The sequence below is a fragment of the Paramisgurnus dabryanus genome, unplaced genomic scaffold, assembly GCF_030506205.2.
Source record: "Paramisgurnus dabryanus unplaced genomic scaffold, PD_genome_1.1 h2tg000355l_1_40281__unordered_in_group15, whole genome shotgun sequence".
NCBI lineage: Eukaryota > Metazoa > Chordata > Actinopteri > Cypriniformes > Cobitidae > Paramisgurnus > Paramisgurnus dabryanus.
Genome location: NW_027394232.1, coordinates 10,001 through 20,000, shown reverse-complemented (window position 1 = coordinate 20,000; position 10,000 = coordinate 10,001). Strand labels below are relative to the sequence as shown.

The 10,000-nt window shown below is 66.4% G+C and overlaps 1 non-coding gene across 1 annotated transcript in view; it reads right to left on the bottom strand.

Annotated features, from left to right (window-relative positions):
• LOC141281840 (18S ribosomal RNA) overlaps positions 1–311 on the bottom strand; it is a 1,850-nt gene extending 1,539 nt beyond the window's left edge. The window contains exon 1 of the ribosomal RNA XR_012336205.1: positions 1–311. This exon is cut by the window's left edge and continues 1,539 nt beyond it. This is a non-coding gene — a ribosomal RNA (18S ribosomal RNA).
• Between the last annotated feature and the right edge of the window lie 9,689 nt (positions 312–10,000).

Here is a 10,000-nt window from a genome sequence, read left to right as displayed (position 1 = left end):
CCGCGGGGGCGCGCGATCGGCTCGAGGTTATCCTGAGTCACCAAAGCGGCCGGGGCGCGCCCGAGACGCGTCCCGGATGGTTTTGGGTCTGATAAATGCACGCGTCCCCGGCCCTCGCGGGCCGGGTCGGCGCTCGTTTGCATGTATTAGCTCTGGAATTGCCACAGTTATCCAAGTACGGGTGGAGCGATCAAAGGAACCATAACTGATTTAATGAGCCATTCGCAGTTTCACTGTTCCGGCCGTGTGCACTAGACCTGCATGGCTTAATCTTGAGACAAGCATATGTTACTGGCAGGATCAACCAGGTAGTAGCCGTAGGAGAGCCTCGCTCTGACCCGGGGTTCACGCGGCGCGGGTCCCGGTTTCCACCCCCGGGGGGAGTGGGACCGGGGCCACTCTCGTGTGGCTCTCCCCTCTCGTAGGGCTGAGGGGCGGCCGGGTGGGCCGTAACCGAGGAAAGGTGCGTTTCGCGGGGCCGGGTGGCCGCGACGGGCCGGGGGGCGTCTCCGCCCTCGGTCGCCGAGGGCCCTCGCCGGCCGCCGGGTGGCGGACCTTCGCGTCTGACGGGACCGTCTGAGTCTCCCCGCGGAAAGGGTCGGGCGGGCTCCGGAGAGCCCCCTGGAGGCGAGAGCGGCCGGGTCGGGGAGGAGACCGACCGCCGCATGGCGGCCGACGCGGCTAACGTCGGCCGGGCGGAGGCCTGCCCCAGGCGCAGTTCGATTTCCAGAATCTCAGGGCCATGACACACAAAGCGTATCCGGGCGTCACCCCGTAACGGGTCATTAAGGCTGAGACGTGGGGCGGCCCTGTCCCGCCCGGGGTTTCGTTTAGCGGCCGACGCCGGTTCGTTTTGCGGCCGAACGACGCCGGTTCGTTTAGCGGTCGAACGAAGCCGGCTCGTTTAACGGCCGAGGCCAGCCGGGTTCGTCCTTCCTTGGATGATTTGCCATTCGTAATAAGAATCGTCACTACCTCAGTGCAGAGGGACTTTTTCGAGGCATTTGTGTCCGCTCGAGAGGCCTCTCGCTGGGCTCGAGAGGTCCTGGGATCCGGTAGCCTATCACCTTGGAGAGTCAGCGAGGTGCTCTTCCCTATATACCCGATGGCACCTGTTCGGGCCACCGTCCCCTGCTGGACGGGGCCCGGCTCTGTACCGCCCCAGACAGAGCGCCTTCGTCGGTCACGAAGGCAGGGTCGTGGACCCTGGAAGCGCACGAGCCACCCGACTCGGCTTCCATAGCGGCTGGCGGCCCTGGCCCGCCCGAGACGAAGCGCCTTCGTCGGTCAGACAGATAGGGTCGAGGACCCTGGAAGTGCGAGAGCCACCGACTCGACTTCCACGGCGGCCCGGAGGCCGGGCCCGTCCCCGTCCGTGCCCGGGGACGGGGCACCTTCGTCGGTCAAACGCGTTGGTCTTGGACCCTGGAAGTGCACGAGCCACCCGACTCGACTTCCATAGCGGTCGGCGGCCCCGTACCGCCCCAGACAGAGCACCTTCGTCGGTCACGAAGAGAGGGTCTTGGACCCTGGAAAGTGCACGAGCCACCCGACTCGACTTCCATAGCGGTCGGCGGCCCTGTCCCGCCCCAGACGATGCACCTTCGTCTGTCACACAGATAGGGTCTTGGACCCTGGAAGCCGTCCCCCTCGACTTCCGTAACGGTCGGCGGCCCCTGTCCCGCCGCAGACGGGTCACCACTCCGTCTGTCTGTAGGGTCTTGGACCCTGGAAGCCGCCCCACTCGACTTCCATCGCGGTCGGCGGCCCTGGCCCGCCGCAGACGGGTCGCCACTCCGTCTGTCTGTAGGGTCTTGGACCCTGGAAGCCGCCCCACTCGACTTCCATCGCGGTCGGCGGCCCTGGCCCGCCGCAGACGGGTCGCCACTCCGTCTGTCTGTAGGGTCTTGGACCCCGGAAGCCGCCTCACTCGACTTCCATCGCGGTCGGCGGCCCTGTCCCGCCGCAGACGGTGTGCCACTCCGTCTGTCACACAGATACATAAGGGTGTCTCGGAACCCCGGACGCCGACCGAGACGAAACGCGTGGGGTCGGTGCGCCTCGAGAGGGTAGGGTGCCCCGGGGCCGGCCGCTCGGCCCGACCGGCTTCCGGGACTCCTTGATCCGCTCGGGAGACCTATCCACGCGCCCGCCCGACCGACCGGCGCCGGGGGGCCCTCGACCGCCACACGCGTACCGACGACCGGGGGGTTTTCCGTTTTACGGCCGACGCCGAGATCCTTCGACGGTTCCAACATGGGTTGTTACGCTTTTGTGTTCGCCCGTGTCTGAGCATATATGGTCGGGTTCGAACCTTTGAGGGCCGTAGCCTGGAGATCCAGGGCGGATCTTATCTCACAACACGTGTGTCTTTGAGGCCGTAGCCTAGATCCAGAGACTTTAGGATCTTTTTAGCTAGTTTTTAAGGCCGTAGCCATGATCCAGGGCGGATCTTTTGAGCAGCTTTAAGGCCGTAGCCTTGATCCAGGGCGGATCTTTTCTCAGGGTTTTTAAGCCGAAGCGCCTTGATCCAGGGACTTTTGGAATCTTTTTTTGCCGGTTTTTAGGCCGTAGCCTTGATCCAGGGCGGATCGTTTTGCAGGCCGTAGCCGAGTTCCATCACCCAAGGTAGCTTTAGTTTTTAGGCATTAGCTTGATGATCCAGGGCGGATCGTTTTGCGGCCGTAGCCGAGTTCCATCACCCATGGTAGCTTTAGTTTTTAGGCATTAGCCTTGATATGATCCAGGCCGGATCTTTCCGCCTAGGCGGCATGCGGATATGGGTTACCCGTCTTTCGACACTCGCCCGGGGCGCTGCCTCACATCAGACGCCCTTCGTCCGTTCCAACCGTTCCAGTTCTTTTAACGGTTTTTCGTTCATCGCACACCGACGCGCACAGACCTTTCTTGGGATCTGCCGCAGGGAGGAGGGGACGCTGGAGGTCCACTTCGAAGCAACCCATCCCTATATACCCGATGGCACCTGTTTCAAACGACCGCCCCTTGAGAGAAGGGGCCCTTCCCGTGGCTCGTCCGGGAGGAGGCGGCCCGCGTCGGAAGGCGCCGTAAGGTCGGAGACCCTGGAAGTGCACGAGTCACCCGCTTTTACCTCCAGGCCCTCTGTCGTACTTCTCGTGTCCGCTCACGAGACCTCGTTTCGGCTTTATGGAAGTGCACGAGTCACCCGCTTTTGCCTTTTCTGGAAGTGCACGAGTCACCCGCTTTTGCTTCCAGGCCCTCTGTCGTACTTCTCGTGTCCGCTCACGAGACCTCTCTTCGGCCTGGGGGTGCGCCACGTACACCCCCGCGTCCGCATTCGAGTCACCTCTTCGGGCTCATGAGGTAGGGTCGGTGACCCTGGAAGTCAGAGACTTCCAGGCCTTCTGTCGTACACCCTCGCGTCCGCTCACGAGACCTCTCTTCGGCCTGGGGGTGCGCCACGTACACCCTCCCGCGTCCGCTTTCGAGTCACCCATCTGGGCTACGGAGGTAGGGACGTGTGCCCTGGAAGAACCAGACTTCCAGGAGGGAGGGCCGCCCTGTCAGGCCCGCTTTCGAGTCACCCATCTGGGGCTACGGAGGTAGGGACGGGTGCCCTGGAGGAACCAGACTTCCAGGAGGGAGGGGGCCGCCCTGTCAGGCCCGCTTTCGAGTCACCCATCTGGGCTACGGAGGTAGGACGGGTGCCCTGGAGGAACCAGACTTCCAGGAGGGAGGGCCGCCCTGTCAGGCCCGCTTTCGAGTCACCCATCTGGGCTACGGAGGTAGGGACGTGTGCCCCGGAGGAACCGGACTTCCAGGAGGGAGGGCCGCCCTGTCAGGCCCGCCTCGGAGTCACCTCTCTGGGCTAAGGAGGCAGGGACGTGTGCCCTGGAGGAACCAGACTTCCAGGAGGGAGGGCCGCCCTGTCAGGCCCGCTTTCGAGTCACCCATCTGGGCTACGGAGGGTGGGGACGGGTGCCCTGGAGGAACCAGACTTCCAGGAGGGAGGGCCGCCCTGTCAGGCCCGCCTCGGAGTCACCTCTCTGGGCTAAGGAGGCAGGGACGTGTGCCCTGGAGGAACCAGACTTCCAGGAGGGAGGGCCGCCCTGTCAGGCCCGCTTTCGAGTCACCCATCTGGGCTACGGAGGTGGGGACGGTGCCCTGGAGGAACCAGACTTCCAGGAGGGAGGGCCGCCCTGTCAGGCCCGCCTCGGAGTCACCTCTCTGGGCTAAGGAGGCAGGGACGTGTGCCCTGGAGGAACCAGACTTCCAGGAGGGAGGGCCGCCCTGTCAGGCCCGCCTCGGAGTCACCTCTCTGGGCTAAGGAGGCAGGGACGTGTGCCCTGGAGGAACCAGACTTCCAGGAGGGAGGGCCGCCCTGTCAGGCCCGCTTTCGAGTCACCCATCTGGGCTACGGAGGTAGGGGACGTGTGCCCTGGATGAACCGGACTTCCAGGAGGGAGGGCCGCCCTGTCAGGCCCGCTTTCGAGTCACCCATCCGGGCTACGGAGGTAGGGACGTGTGCCCTGGAGGAACCAGACTTCCAGGAGGGAGGGCCGCCCTGTCAGGCCCGCCTCGGAGGTCACCTCTCTGGGCTAAGGAGGCAGGGACGTGTGCCCTGGAGGAACCAGACTTCCAGAGGGAGGGCCGCCCTGTCAGGCCCGCCTCGGAGTCACCTCTCTGGGCTAAGGAGGCAGGGACGTGTGCCCTGGATGAACCGGACTTCCAGGAGGGAGGGGCCGCCCTGTCAGGCCCGCTTTCGAGTCACCCATCTGGGCTACGGAGGTAGGGACGTGTGCCCTGGAGGAACCAGACTTCCAGGAGGGAGGGCCGCCCCTGTCTCACCTCTCTGGGCTAAGGAGGCAGGGACGTGTGCCCTGGATGAACCGGACTTCCAGGAGGGAGGGCCGCCCTGTCAGGCCCGCTTTCGAGTCACCCATCTGGGCTACGGAGGTAGGGACGTGTGCCCTGGAGGAACCAGACTTCCAGGAGGGAGGGCCGCCCTGTCAGGCCCGCCTCGGAGTCACCTCTCTGGGCTAAGGAGGCAGGGACGTGTGCCCTGGAGGAACCGGACTTCCAGGAGGGAGGGCCGCCCTGTCAGGCCCGCTTTCGAGTCACCCATCTGGGCTACGGAGGTAGGGACGTGTGCCCCGGAGGAACCAGACTTCCAGGAGGGAGGGCCGCCCTGTCAGGCCCGCCTCGGAGTCACCTCTCTGGGCTAAGGAGGCAGGGACGTGTGCCCTGGAGGAACCGGACTTCCAGGAGGGAGGGCCGCCCTGTCAGGCCCGCTTTCGAGTCACCCATCTGGGCTACGGAGGTAGGGACGGGTGCCCCGGAGGAACCAGACTTCCAGGAGGGAGGGCCGCCCTGTCAGGCCCGCCTCGGAGTCACCTCTCTGGGCTAAGGAGGCAGGGACGTGTGCCCTGGAGGAACCGGACTTCCAGGAGGGAGGGCCGCCCTGTCAGGCCCGCTATCGAGTCACCCATCTGGGCTACGGAGGTGGGGACGTGTGCCCTGGAGGAACCAGACTTCCAGGAGGGAGGGCCGCCCTGTCAGGCCCGCCTCGGAGTCACCTCTCTGGGCTACGGAGGTAGGGACGTGTGCCCTGGAGGAACCGGACTTCCAGGAGGGAGGGCCGCCCTGTCAGGCCCGCCTCGGAGGCCTCCCCTCGGGCAGGGGAGGCAGGGTCGGGGACCCTGGAGGAACCGGACTTCCAGGAGGGAGGGCCGCCCTGTCAGGCCCGCCTCGGAGGCCTCCCCTCGGGCAGGGGAGGCAGGGTCGGGGACCCTGGAGGTGCCGGACCTCCAGGGGGACGGAGGCCGAACCCGTGGCCGGGGAGGGTGAGCCTTGCCGGGCTAGGCTCGCGCGGGTTCGAAGGCCTGGTTCGAGAGGACCCCTTCCCCTATATACCCGATGGCACCTGTTCACACTACTGCCCTTTCGAGAGGGGACCCCGACCGGTCCGCGGCCGGGACGGCGCACCTCGGTCGGCCTCGGCGAGTGGGTCGGGGTGCCTGGAGGTGCGCGAGCGGCCCGCCTGGAAGTGCGCGAGCCACCCGACTCTGGCGGCCGGCGCCCCCGGGCCCGTGCCCGCGGCCGACTCGTCTGACCCGGCATCGTCAAGGTCACCAATACCACGGAGCGTCTACGACGCCCCGTTTCCGAGATATCGGCCAATGAACTGCCGGGCGCCGTATCTCGGCCGGGGAAGGTCCTACGGACTCGGGGCCGGGCTCGTCGGAAAGGTCTCGCCCGGGGCTTTCCGACGAGACCGGCCGCGGGTCCGTGCGACCCCGGGGGCCCGAGATACTTCCGGTCGAAAATTCGAATTTCGTTACCGCGCTGCTCCGGCGCCCCGGGTCCGGGGCCTTCGCCCTTCGGGTGGGTGGCTCCTCCGCGGGGGGCCTTTCGAACGAGCCCACCCGCGCGTCGCTAGCCCTTTCCGGGGCCGAGATACGGCCTACCCCCGCGGGATTTTCCCACGGCCGTTTCTCGGGCGCCTCGGGTCCGGGGCCTTCGCCCTTCGGGTCGGTCGCTATGCCGGAGGGGAGCTTTCGAACGAGCCCTCCCTCGAGTCTCTGGCCCTTTCCCGGGCCGAGATACGGGCGGGTGGTCGCGGAATTTTCGCTCGTCCGGGGCTCCGGCGCCCCTAGCGTCCGCCTCGGAGGTCGCCCGGACGCGCGGCCGGTCTCGTTCGAAAGGTCCGTCCCGGGGCTTTCCGACGAGCCCGGCCTCGGGTCCGTGCGACCCCGCCCGCCGGAGATACGTCCGGTCGAAGCTCGCGGAAATTCCCGCGGCCGTATCTCGGGCGCCTCGGGTCCGGGGCCTTCGCCCTTTGGGTCGGTCGCTCCGCCGGAGGGGGCCTTTCGAACGAGCCTACCCGCGAGCCTCTAGCCCCTTCCCCGGCCGAGATACGGCGGTCTGTGCCCGGATTTTCCCACGGCCGTTTCTCGGGCGCCTCGGGTCCGGGGCCTTCGCCCTTCGGGTCGGTCGCTATGCCGGAGGGGAGCTTTCGAACGAGCCTACCCGCGAGCCTCTAGCCCTTTCCCCGGCCGAGATACGGCGGTCTGTGCCCGGATTTTCCCACGGCCGTTTCTCGGGCGCCTCGGGTCCGGGGCCTTCGCCCTTCGGGTCGGTCGCTATGCCGGAGGGGGGCTTTCGAACGAGCCTACCCGCGAGCCTCTAGCCCTTTCCCCGGCCGAGATACGGCGGTCCCTCCCCGGATTTTCCCACGGCCGTTTCTCGGGCGCCTCGGGTCCGGGGCCTTCGCCCTTCGGGTCGGTCGCTATGCCGGAGGGGAGCTTTCGAACGAGCCTACCCGCGAGCCTCTAGCCCTTTCCCCGGCCGAGATACGGCGGTCTGTGCCCGGATTTTCCCACGGCCGTTTCTCGGGCGCCTCGGGTCCGGGGCCTTCGCCCTTCGGGTCGGTCGCTATGCCGGAGGGGGGCTTTCGAACGAGCCTACCCGCGAGCCTCTAGCCCTTTCCCCGGCCGAGATACGGCGGTCCCTCCCCGGATTTTCCCACGGCCGTTTCTCGGGCGCCTCGGGTCCGGGGCCTTCGCCCTTCGGGTCGGTCGCTATGCCGGAGGGGAGCTTTCGAACGAGCCTACCCGCGAGCCTCTAGCCCTTTCCCCGGCCGAGATACGGCGGTCTGTGCCCGGATTTTCCCACGGCCGTTTCTCGGGCGCCTCGGGTCCGGGGCCTTCGCCCTTCGGGTCGGTCGCTATGCCGGAGGGGGGCTTTCGAACGAGCCTACCCGCGAGCCTCTAGCCCTTTCCCCGGCCGAGATACGGCGGTCCCTCCCCGGATTTTCCCACGGCCGCAGCACGGGCGCCTTTGCTCGGATCGACTCGCCCTTTGGGTCGGTCGCTCCACGCGAGGGGACCTTTCGAACGAGCCTACCCGCGAGCCTCTAGCCCTTTCCCCGGCCGAGATACGGCGGTCCCTCCCCGGATTTTCCCACGGCCGCAGCTCGGGCGCCCTTGCTCGGATCGACTCGCCCTTCGGGTCGGTTGCTCTACCGGAGCGGCCCTATCCAACGAGCCAACCCGCTTCTCTCTAACCCTAAGCCCGGCCGAGATACGGCGGTCCCTCCGCGGATTTTCCCACGGCCGCAGCTCGGGCGCCTTTGCTCGGATCGACTCGCCCTTTGGGTCGGTTGCTCTACCGGAGCGGCCCTATCCAACGAGCCAACCCTCGTCTCTCTAACCCTAAGCCCGGCCGAGATACGGCGGTCCCTCCGCGGATTTTCCCACGGCCGCAGCTCGGGCGCCTTTGCTCGGATGAACTCGCCCTTTGGGTCGGTTGCTCTACCCGAGCGGACCTTTCCAACGAGCCAACCCTCGTCTCTCTAACCCCAAGCCCGGCCGAGATACGGGGTACCACCGCCTGACCTTTAAACGGCCGTAACTCGGGCGCCTTTGCTCGGATCGACTCGCCCTTTGGGTCGGTTGCTCTACCGGAGCGGCCCTATCCAACGAGCCAACCCTCGTCTCTCTAACCCTAAGCCCGGCCGAGATACGGGGTACCACCGCCTGACCTTTAAACGGCCGTAACTCGGGCGCCTTTGCTCGGATCGACTCGCCCTTTGGGTCGGTTGCTCCACCCGAGGGGACCTTTCCAACGAGCCAACCCTCGTCTCTCTAACCCTAAGCCCGGCCGAGATACGGGGTACCACCGCCTGACCTTTAAACGGCCGTAACTCGGGCGCATTTGCTCGGATCGACTCGCCCTTTGGGTCGGTTGCTCCACCCGAGGGGACCTTTCCAACGAGCCAACCCTCGTCTCTCTAACCCTAAGCCCGGCCGAGATACGGGGTACCACCGCCTGACCTTTAAACGGCCGTAACTCGGGCGCATTTGCTCGGATCGACTCGCCCTTTGGGTCGGTTGCTCTACCCGAGGGGACCTTTCGAACGAGCCTACCCGCTTCTCCCTAACCCCAAGCCCGGCCGAGATACGGCGGTCCCTCCGCGGATTTTCCCACGGCCGCAGCTCGGACGCCCTTGCTCGGATCGACTCGCCCTTTGGGTCGGTTGCTCTACCGGAGCGGCCCTTTCCAACGAGCCAACCCTCGTCTCTCTAACCCTAAGCCCGGCCGAGATACGGGGCACCACCGCCTGACCTTTAAACGCCCGTAGCTCCGGCGCACAAAGTCCCAGGACTTCGCCCTTTGGGTCGGTTGCTCCACCGGAGGGGACCTTTCCAACGAGCCAACCCTCGTCTCTCTAACCCTAAGCCCGGCCGAGATACGGGGTACCACCGCCTGACCTTTAAACGGCCGTAACTCGGGCGCCTTTGCTCGGATCGACTCGCCCTTTGGGTCGGTTGCTCCACCCGAGGGGACCTTTCGAACGAGCCTACCCGCTTCTCCCTAACCCCAAGCCCGGCCGAGATACGGCGGTCCCTCCGCGGATTTTCCCACGGCCGCAGCTCGGACGCCCTTGCTCGGATCGACTCGCCCTTTGGGTCGGTTGCTCTACCGGAGCGGCCCTTTCCAACGAGCCAACCCTCGTCTCTCTAACCCTAAGCCCGGCCGAGATACGGGGCACCACCGCCTGACCTTTAAACGCCCGTAGCTCCGGCGCACAAAGTCCCAGGACTTCGCCCTTTGGGTCGGTTGCTCCACCGGAGGGGACCTTTCCAACGAGCCAACCCGCGTCTCTCTAACCCCAAGCCCGGCCGAGATACGGGGCACCACCGCCTGACCTTTAAACGCCCGTAGCTCGGGCGCCTTGGGTCGGATCGACTCGTCCCTTGGGTCGGTTGCTCTACCGGAGCGGACCTATCCAACGAGCCAACCCGCGCCTCTCTAACCCTAAGCCCGGCCGAGATACGGAGTACCACCCCTTGATATTCCCACGGCCGTAGCTCCGGAGCCCTTTGCCGCAGCCCTTCGGGACACCCACCCTCGGACGCCCCGCGGAGGGACCTTTCCAACGAGCCAACCCTCGCCTCTCTAACCCTTTCCCCGGCCGAGATACGGGGTACCACCCCTTGATATTCCCACGGCCGTAGCT